Source organism: Hyperolius riggenbachi, chromosome 11 (genome assembly GCF_040937935.1).
Source record: "Hyperolius riggenbachi isolate aHypRig1 chromosome 11, aHypRig1.pri, whole genome shotgun sequence".
NCBI lineage: Eukaryota > Metazoa > Chordata > Amphibia > Anura > Hyperoliidae > Hyperolius > Hyperolius riggenbachi.
In genome coordinates, this window is record NC_090656.1 from 8,993,526 (window position 1) to 9,003,658 (window position 10,133).

General features: G+C 49.9%; 1 protein-coding gene across 1 annotated transcript in view; it reads right to left on the reverse strand.

Annotated features, from left to right (window-relative positions):
• The window catches only part of KCNG4 (potassium voltage-gated channel modifier subfamily G member 4), a 51,255-nt gene extending 42,891 nt beyond the window's left edge, over positions 1-8,364 (reverse strand). The window contains exon 1 of the mRNA XM_068259693.1: positions 8,305-8,364. The gene's annotated coding sequence lies outside the window, so the exon portion shown is untranslated. The remainder of the gene's footprint in view (positions 1-8,304) is intronic.
• Between the last annotated feature and the right edge of the window lie 1,769 nt (positions 8,365-10,133).

The window sequence follows — 10,133 nt, forward strand, 5'->3', positions numbered from 1 at the left end:
GGGGCAGGCAGTATGTTAGAGGCAGGGGACATGCAGTATGTTAGAGGCAGGGGGCATGCAGTATGTTAGAGGCAGGGGACATGCAGTATGTTAGAGGCAGGGGACATGCAGTATGTTAGAGGCAGGGGACATGCAGTATGATAGAGGCAGGGGGCATGCAGTATGATAGAGGCAGGGGACATGCAGTATGTTAGAGGCAGGGGACATGCAGTAAGATAGAGGCAGGGGACATGCAGTATGATAAAGGCAGGGGACATGCAGTATGTTAGAAGCAGGGGGCATGCAGTATGTTAGAGGCAGGGGACATGCAGTATGTTAGAGGCAGGGGACATGCAGTATGTTAGAGGCAGGGGGCATGCAGTATGATAGAGGCAGGGGACATACAGTATGTTAGAGGCAGGGGGCATACAGTATGTTAGAGGCGGGGGACATGCAGTATGTTAGAGGCAGGGGGCATGCAGTATGTTAGAGGCAGGGGGCATACAGTATGTTAGAGGCGGGGGACATGCAGTATGTTAGAGGCAGGGGGCAGGCAGTATGTTAGAGGCAGGGGGCAGGCAGTATGTTAGAGGCAGGGGACATGCAGTATGTTAGAGGCAGGGGGCATGCAGTATGTTAGAGGCAGGGGACATGCAGTATGTTAGAGGCAGGGGACATGCAGTATGTTAGAGGCAGGGGACATGCAGTATGATAGAGGCAGGGGGCATGCAGTATGATAGAGGCAGGGGACATGCAGTATGTTAGAGGCAGGGGACATGCAGTAAGATAGAGGCAGGGGACATGCAGTATGATAAAGGCAGGGGACATGCAGTATGTTAGAGGCAGGGGACATGCAGTATGGTAGAGGCAGTGGACATGCAGTATGTTAGAGGCAGGGGACATGCAGTATGTTAGAGGCAGGGGGCAGGCAGTATGTTAGAGGCAGGGGACATGCAGTAAGATAGAGGCAGGGGACATGCAGTATGGTAGAGGCAGGGGACATGCAGTATGTTAGAGGCAGGGGGCAGGCAGTATGTTAGAGGCAGGGGACATGCAGTAAGATAGAGGCAGGGGACATGCAGTATGATAAAGGCAGGGGACATGCAGTATGTTAGAGGCAGGAGGCATGCAGTATGTTAGAGGTAGGGGGCATGTAGTATGTTAGAGGCAGGGGCATACAGTATGATAGAGGAAGGGGGCATGCAGTATGATAGAGGCAGGGGACATGCAGTATGTTAGAGGAGGGGACATGCAGTATGATAGAGGCAGGGGACATGCAGTATGTTAGAGGCAGGGGGCAGGCAGTATGTTAGAGGCAGGGGACATGCAGTATGTTAGAGGCAGGGGGCATGCAGTATGATAGAGGCAGGGGACATGCAGTATGTTAGAGGCAGGGGGCAGGCAGTATGTTAAATGCAGGGGACATGCAGTATGTTAGAGGCAGGGGACATACAGTATGATAGAGGCAGGGGATATGCAGTATGTTAGAGGCAGGGGACATGCCGTATGTTAGAGGCAGGGGACATGCAGTATGTTAGAGGCAGGGGACATGCAGTATGTAAGAGGCAGGGGACATGCAGTATGGTAGAGGCAGGGGACATGCAGTATGATAGAGGCAGGGGACATGCAGTATGTTAGAGGTTGGGGGCATGCAGTATGATAGAGGCAGGGGACATGCAGTATGATAGAGGCAGGGGACATGCAGTATGTTAGAGGCAGGGGACATACAGTATGGTAGAGGCAGGGGACATGCAGTATGATAGAGGCAGGGGACATGCAGTATGTTAGAGGCAGGGGACATACAGTATGATAGAGGCAGGGGACATACAGTATGTTAGGGGCAGGGGGCATGCAGTATGATAGAGGCAGGGGACATGCAGTATGATAGAGGCAGGGGACATGCAGTATGATAGAGGCAGGGGACATGCAGTATGTTAGAGGCAGGGGACATGCAGTATGGTAGAGGCAGGGGACATGCAGTATGATAGAGGCAGGGGACATGCAGTATGTTAGAGGCAGGGGACGTACAGTATGATAGAGGCAGGGGACATACAGTATGTTAGGGGCAGGGGGCATGCAGTATGATAGAGGCAGGGGACATGCAGTATGTTAGAGGCAGGGGGCAGGCAGTATGTTAGAGGCAGGGGACATACAGTATGATAGAGGCAGGGGACATACAGTATGATAGAGGCAGGGGGCATGCAGTATGTTAAATGCAGGGGACATGCAGTATGTTAGAAGCAGGGGACATGCAGTATGTTAGAGGCAGGGGGCATGCAGTATGATAGAGGCAGGGGACATGCAGTATGATAGAGGCAGGGGACATGCAGTATGATAGAGGCAGGGGGCATACAGTATGTTAGAGCCAGGGGGCAGGCAGTATGATAGAGGCAGGGGACATGCAGTATGTTAGAAGCAGGGGGCATGCAGTATGATAGAGGCAGGGGACATACAGTATGATAGAGGCAGGGGACATACAATATGTTAGAGGCAGGGGACATACAGTATGTTAGGGGCAGGGGACATACAGTATGATAGAGGCAGGGGACATACAATATGTTAGAGACAGAGGACATGCAGTATGGTAGAGGCAGGGGGCAGGCAGTATGTTAGAGGCAGGTAACATGCAGTATGTTAGAGGTTGGGGGCATGCAGTATGATAGAGGCAGGGGACATGCAGTATGATAGAGGCAGGGGACATACAGTATGATAGAGGCAGGGGACATACAATATGTTAGAGGCAGGGGACATACAGTATGTTAGAGCCAGGGGGCATGCAGTATGATAGAGGCAGGGGACATACAGTATGATAGAGGCAGGGGACATACAATATGTTAGAGGCAGGGGACATACAGTATGATAGAGGCAGGGGGCATGCAGTATGTTAAATGCAGGGGACATGCAGTATGTTAGAAGCAGGGGACATGCAGTATGTTAGAGGCAGGGGGCATGCAGTATGATAGAGGCAGGGGACATGCAGTATGATAGAGGCAGGGGACATGCAGTATGTTAGAGGCAGGGGACATGCAGTATGATAGAGGCAGGGGGCATACAGTATGTTAGAGCCAGGGGGCAGGCAGTATGATAGAGGCAGGGGACATGCAGTATGTTAGAAGCAGGGGGCATGCAGTATGATAGAGGCAGGGGACATACAGTATGATAGAGGCAGGGGACATACAATATGTTAGAGGCAGGGGACATACAGTATGTTTGAGGCAGGGGGCAGGCAGTATGTTAGAGGCAGGTAACATGCAGTATGTTAGAGGTTGGGGGCATGCAGTATGATAGAGGCAGGGGACATGCAGTATGATAGAGGCAGGGGACATGCAGTATGTTAGAGGCAGGGGACATGCAGTATGGTAGAGGCAGGGGACATGCAGTATGATAGAGGCAGGGGACATGCAGTATGTTAGAGGTTGGGGGCATGCAGTATGATAGAGGCAGGGGACATGCAGTATGATAGAGGCAGTGGACATGCAGTATGTTAGAGGCAGGGGACATACAGTATGGTAGAGGCAGGGGACATGCAGTATGTTAGAGGCAGGGGACATGCAGTATGTTAGAGGCAGGGGTCATGCAGTATGATAGAGGCAGGGGACATGCAGTATGTTAGAGGCAGGGGGCATGCAGTATGATAGAGGCAGGGGACATGCAGTATGAAAGAGGCAGGGGACATGCAGTATGATAGAGGCAGGGGACATGCAGTATGATAGAGGCAGGGGACATACAATATGTTAGAGGCAGGGGACATACAGTATGTTAGGGGCAGGGGGCAGGCAGTATGTTTGAGGCAGGGGGCAGGCAGTATGTTAGAGGCAGGGGACATGCAGTATGTTAGAGGTTGGGGGCATGCAGTATGATAGAGACAGGGGACATGCAGTATGATAGAGGCAGGGGACATGCAGTATGTTAGAGGCAGGGGACATGCAGTATGGTACAGGCAGGGGACATGCAGTATGTTAGAGGTTGGGGGCATGCAGTATGATAGAGACAGGGGACATGCAGTATGATAAAGGCAGGGGACATGCGGTATGTTAGAGGCAGGAGGCATGCAGTATGTTAGAGGCAGGGGGCATGTAGTATGTTAGAGGCAGGGGCATACAGTATGATAGAGGAAGGGGGCATGCAGTATGATAGAGGCAGGGGACATGCAGTATGTTAGAGGAGGGGACATGCAGTATGATAGAGGCAGGGGACATGCAGTATGTTAGAGGCAGGGGGCAGGCAGTATGTTAGAGGCAGGGGACATGCAGTATGTTAGAGGCAGGGGGCATGCAGTATGATAGAGGCAGGGGACATGCAGTATGTTAGAGGCAGGGGGCAGGCAGTATGTTAAATGCAGGGGACATGCAGTATGTTAGAGGCAGGGGACATACAGTATGATAGAGGCAGGGGACATGCAGTATGTTAGAGGCAGGGGACATGCAGTATGTTAGAGGCAGGGGGCATGCAGTATGATAGAGGCAGGGGACATGCAGTATGTTAGAGGCAGTGGTCATGCAGTATGTTAGAGGCAGGGGACATGCAGTATGTTAGAGGCAGGGGACATGCAGTATGTTAGAGGCAGGGGGCATGCAGTATGATAGAGGCAGGGGACATGCAGTATGATAGAGGCAGGGGGCATACAGTATGTTAGAGGCAGGGGACATGCAGTATGTTAGAGGCAGGGGGCATGCAGTATGATAGAGGCAGGGGGCAGGCAGTATGATAGAGGCAGGGGACATGCAGTATGTTAGAGGCAGGGGACATGCAGTATGTTAGAGGCAGGGGACATGCAGTATGTTAGAGGCAGGGGACATGCAGTATGCTAGAGGCAGGGGACATGCAGTATGTTAGAGACAGAGGACATGCAGTATGTTAGAGGCAGGGGACATGCAGTACGTTAGAGGCAGGGGACATGCAGTATGTTAGGGGCAGGGGGAAGGCAGTATGTTTGAGGCAGGGGGCAGGCAGTATGTTAGAGGCAGGGGACATGCAGTACGATAGAGGCAGGGGACATGCAGTATGTTAGAGGCAGGGGACATGCAGTATGTTAGAGGCAGGGGACATGCAGTATGTTAGAGGCAGGGGACATGCAGTATGTTAGAGGCAGGGGACATGCAGTATGTTAGAGGCAGGGGACATGCAGTATGATAGAGGCAGGGGACATGCAGTATGTAAGAGGTTGGGGACATGCAGTATGTTAGAGGCAGGGGACATGCAGTATGTTAGAGGCAGGGGACATGTAGTATGTTAGAGGCAGGGGACATGTAGTATGTTAGAGGCAGGGGGCATGCAGTATGATAGAGGCAGGGGGCATGCAGTATGATAGAGGCAGGGGGCATGCAGTATGATAGAGGCAGGGGACATGCAGTATGATAGAGGCAGGGGACATGCAGTATGATAGAGGCAGGGGACATGCAGTATGTTAGAGGCAGGGGCATGCAGTATGATAGAGGCAGGGGACATACAGTATGATAGAGGCAGGGGACATGCAGTATGTTAGAGGCAGGGGACATGTAGTATGTTAGAGGCAGGGGACATGCAGTATGTTAGAGGCAGGGGGCATGCAGTATGATAGAGGCAGGGGGCATGCAGTATGTTAGAGGCAGGGGGCATACAGTATGATAGAGGCAGGGGGCATACAGTATGATAGAGGCAGGGGGCATGCAGTATGATAGAGGCAGGGGGCATGCAGTATGTTAGAGGCAGGGGGCATGCAGTATGATAGAGGCAGGGGACATGCAGTATGTAAGAGGTTGGGGATATGCAGTATGATAGAGGCAGGGGACATGCAGTATGTTAGAGGTAGGGGACATACAGTATGATAGAGGCAGGGGGCATGTAGTATGATAGAGGCAGGGGACATGCAGTATGGTAGAGGCAGGGGACATGCAGTATGTTAGAGGCAGGGGACATGCAGTATGTTAGAGGCAGGGACATACAGTATGATAGAGGCAGGGGACATGCAGTATGTAAGAGCTAGGAGATATGCAGTATGATAGAGGCAGGGGACATGCAGTATGTTAGAGGCAGGGGGCATGCAGTATGATAGAGGCAGGGGACATGCAGTATGTTAGAGGCAGGGACAAACAGTATGATAGAGGCAGGGGACATGCAGTATGTAAGAGGCAGGGGACATGCAGTATGTTAGAGGCAGGGGGCATGCAGTATGATAGAGGCAGGGGACATGCAGTATGTTAGAGGCAGGAGACATGCAGTATGATAGAGGCAGGGGACATGCAGTATGTTAGAGGCAGGGGGCATGCAGTATGTTAGAGGCAGGGGGCATGCAGTATGTTAGAGGCTGGGGGCATGCAGTATGTTAGAGGCTGGGGGCATGCAGTATGATAGAGGCAGGGGACATGCAGTATGATAGAGGCAGGGGACATGCAGTATGTTAGAGGCAGGGGACATGCAGTATGTTAGAGGCAGGGGACATGCAGTATGTTAGAGGCAGGGAACATACAGTATGTTAGAGGTTGGGCGCATGCAGTATGATAGAGGCAGGGGACATGCAGTATGATAGAGGCAGGGAACATACAGTATGTTAGAGGTTGGGCGCATGCAGTATGTTAGAGGCTGGGGGCATGCAGTGTGTTAAAGGCAGGGGGCAGGCAGTATGTTAGAGGCAGGGGGCAGGCAGTATGTTAGAGGCAGGGGGCAGGCAGTATGTTAGAGGCAGGGCGCATGCAGTATGTTAGAGGCAGGGGGCAGGCAGTATGTTAGAGGCAGGGCGCATGCAGTATGTTAGAGGCTGGGGGCATGCAGTGTGTTAGAGGCTGGGGGCATGCAGTGTGTTAGAGGCTGGGGGCATGCAGTATGATAGAGGCAGGGGGCATGCAGTATGTTAGAGGCAGGGGACATGCAGTATGATAGAGGCAGGGGGCATGCAGTATGTTAGAGGCAGGGGACATGCAGTATGATAGAGGCAGGGGGCATGCAGTATGTTAGAGGCAGGGGACATGCAGTATGTTAGAGGTTGGGCGCATGCAGTAAGATAGAGGCAGGGGACATGCAGTATGATAGAGGCAGGGGACATGCAGTATGATAGAGGCAGGGGACATACAATATGATAGAGGCAGGGAACATGCAGTATGTGTTAGAAGCAGGGGGCATACAGTATGATAGAGGCAAGAGACATGCAGTATGATAGAGGCAGGGGACATGCAGTATGATAGAGGCAGGGGACATGCAGTATGATAGAGGCAGGGGACATGCAGTATGATAGAGGCAGGGGACATGCAGTATGATAGAGGCAGGGGACATGCAGTATGATAGAGGCAGGGGACATGCAGTATGATAGAGGCAGGGGACATGCAGTATGATAGAGGCAGGGGACATGCAGTATGATAGAGGCAGGGGACATGCAGTATGATAGAGGCAGGGGGCATGCAGTATGATAGAGGCAGGGGACATGCAGTATGATAGAGGCAGGGGGCATGCAGTATGATAGAGGCAGGGGGCATGCAGTATGTTAGAGGCAGGGGACATGCAGTATGATAGAGGCAGGGGGCATGCAGTATGATAGAGGCAGGGGACATGCAGTATGATAGAGGCAGGGGACATGCAGTATGATAGAGGCAGGGGGCATGCAGTATGGTAGAGGCAGGGGACATGCAGTATGATAGAGGCAGGGGGCATGCAGTATGATAGAGGCAGGGGACATGCAGTATGATAGAGGCAGGGGACATGCAGTATGATAGAGGCAGGGGGCATGCAGTATGATAGAGGCAGGGGACATGCAGTATGATAGAGGCAGGGGACATGCAGTATGATAGAGGCAGGGGACATGCAGTATGATAGAGGCAGGGGACATGCAGTATGATAGAGGCAGGGGACATGCAGTATGATAGAGGCAGGGGACATGCAGTATGATAGAGGCAGGGGACATGCAGTATGATAGAGGCAGGGGACATGCAGTATGATAGAGGCAGGGGACATGCAGTATGATAGAGGCAGGGGACATGCAGTATGATAGAGGCAGGGGACATGCAGTATGATAGAGGCAGGGAACATGCAGTATGTGTTAGAAGCAGGGGGCATACAGTATGATAGAGGCAAGAGACATGCAGTATGATAGAGGCAGGGGGCATGCAGTATGTTAGAGGCGGGGGACATGCAGTATGTTAGAGGCAGGGGACATGCAGTATGGAAGGGGCATGGGATATACAGTATGTTAGAAGCAGGGGACATGCAGTGTGATAGAGGCAGGGGACATGCAGTATGTTAGAGGCAGGGGGCAGGCAGTATGGAAGGGGTATGGGATATACAGTATGTTAGAAGCAGGGGGCATACAGTTAAAGGGGCAGAACATCATCTGAGAAGTGATAAAGTTTCTCTCACCAGTAACTGCAGGCTGCATCCTCCTCCTCAGTGTGCAGAGATCTCATCCTGCCATCCGCCTGTCACTGAGCATCCAGGCTCCGCTCCCTGCTACATGTACAGAAGAGTCTCCTCATCTCCTCCTCCTGTGTGTATGTGAGCTGCTCTCTCATTCTGTCACCTCCTCCTCCCCTCACTGGCTGTCTCTTCTGCCTCAGCATGTTCTCTCTCTCTACTACATCTGTCTCTCTCTCCTTTCCCCCAATCTTTCTCTCTCTACTACAACTCTCTCTCTCCTTTCCCTCAATCCCTCTCTCTCTCTACTACAACTCTCTCTCTCTCTCTCCTTTCCCCCAATCTTTCTCTCTCTACTACAACTCTCTCCCTTTCTCTCTCTCTCTCCTTTCCCTCAATCCCTCTCTCTCTCTACTACAACTCTCTCTCTCTCTCTCCTTTCCCCCAGTTTCTTTCTTTCTTTCTTTCTTTCTTTCTTACTCCCCTTTATCTCTCTCCCTCTCTCTTTTTATTTCTCTTCCCCTCTTTCGCTCTCATTGATATTTACCTGTCCCGGCTATTATCTGCATGTCATTAATATTTGCCTGTTATTGGAAATATCTACAGTATTTGTGATTGATCTTTGCCTGCTGTTAGTAATATTTGACTGTTATTGGTAATATCTGCCTGTTATTGGTATTATTGGTATTTTAACAAATGTCACACGTGAATTTAACCACTTCACCTCCAAGGATCTTTCCCCTTAAAAAAGAGCAATTTTCACCTGTCAACACTCCTTCCATTTATTCGCCTATAACTTTATTACTACTTATCACGATGAAACAATCTATATCTTGTTTTTTTTGCCACCAATTAAGCTTTCTTTGGGGGGTACTTTTTGTTAAGAATTATTTTATTCTTTCTGCATTTTAACAGGAAAAAGAAGACAAAAATGGAAAAAAAACTTATTAATTCTCAGTTTTTGGCCATCATAGTTTTAAAATAATAAATGCTACCATAATTAAAACCCACACATTTTATTTGCCCATTTGTTCCAGTTATTGCAACGTTTAACACTTTTCCCTCGTACAATGGATAGCGCCAATATTTTATTTGGAAATAAAGGTGCATATTTGCAGTTTTGTGTCCATCAAGTCAATAATTTAAGAAGTAACAGTAATATACCCTCTTGACGTACATATAAAAAAATTCAGTCCCTAAGGTAACTATTTATGTATTATATATATACATATATATATATATATATATATAATTTTTTTTATTTTTTTTTTGGGGGGGGGGGGGGGCAACTGTTGGGGAGTGTGGGAGGTGAGGGGTTAATTTTGAATGAAGAAAAAGTCTGTTAGTCTAAAAAAATGTTTGTAGATGTAATTGTACTATTTGGACACAAAATGTCCTCGCGCATAACTTTCCTATGTGTAGTATTACTATGCAAACGGGTAGTAATGCGTGGAAGTGTAAGTATCGGTTTTTGTGAACGAGGGCGGCATCTCGTTGATGGCAGCGTTCATTCCTACGTGGTTTAATGCTGGGAACACATGTTACGTTTTTTGCGGAGAATCGTTCCGATAGATGCCTTCGATGATAAAATTACGACGTGTCCGATTCCCCGCTTGATTCTGTTCCGCTCGATTTCTCATAGAAGTGAATGGAAAAAGATAAGAAAAACGAGTGGAAGATAAGAGAATCGAGCAGAACATCGAATGCCTAATAGATCGCACGCAGAATCGAATGCAAAAAACGTATTGTGTAATCCCAGCATTATGCCTAGTACACACCATACAATTTTCTGTTAGAATTCACCATACAATTTTCTGTTACGGTGCGTACACACG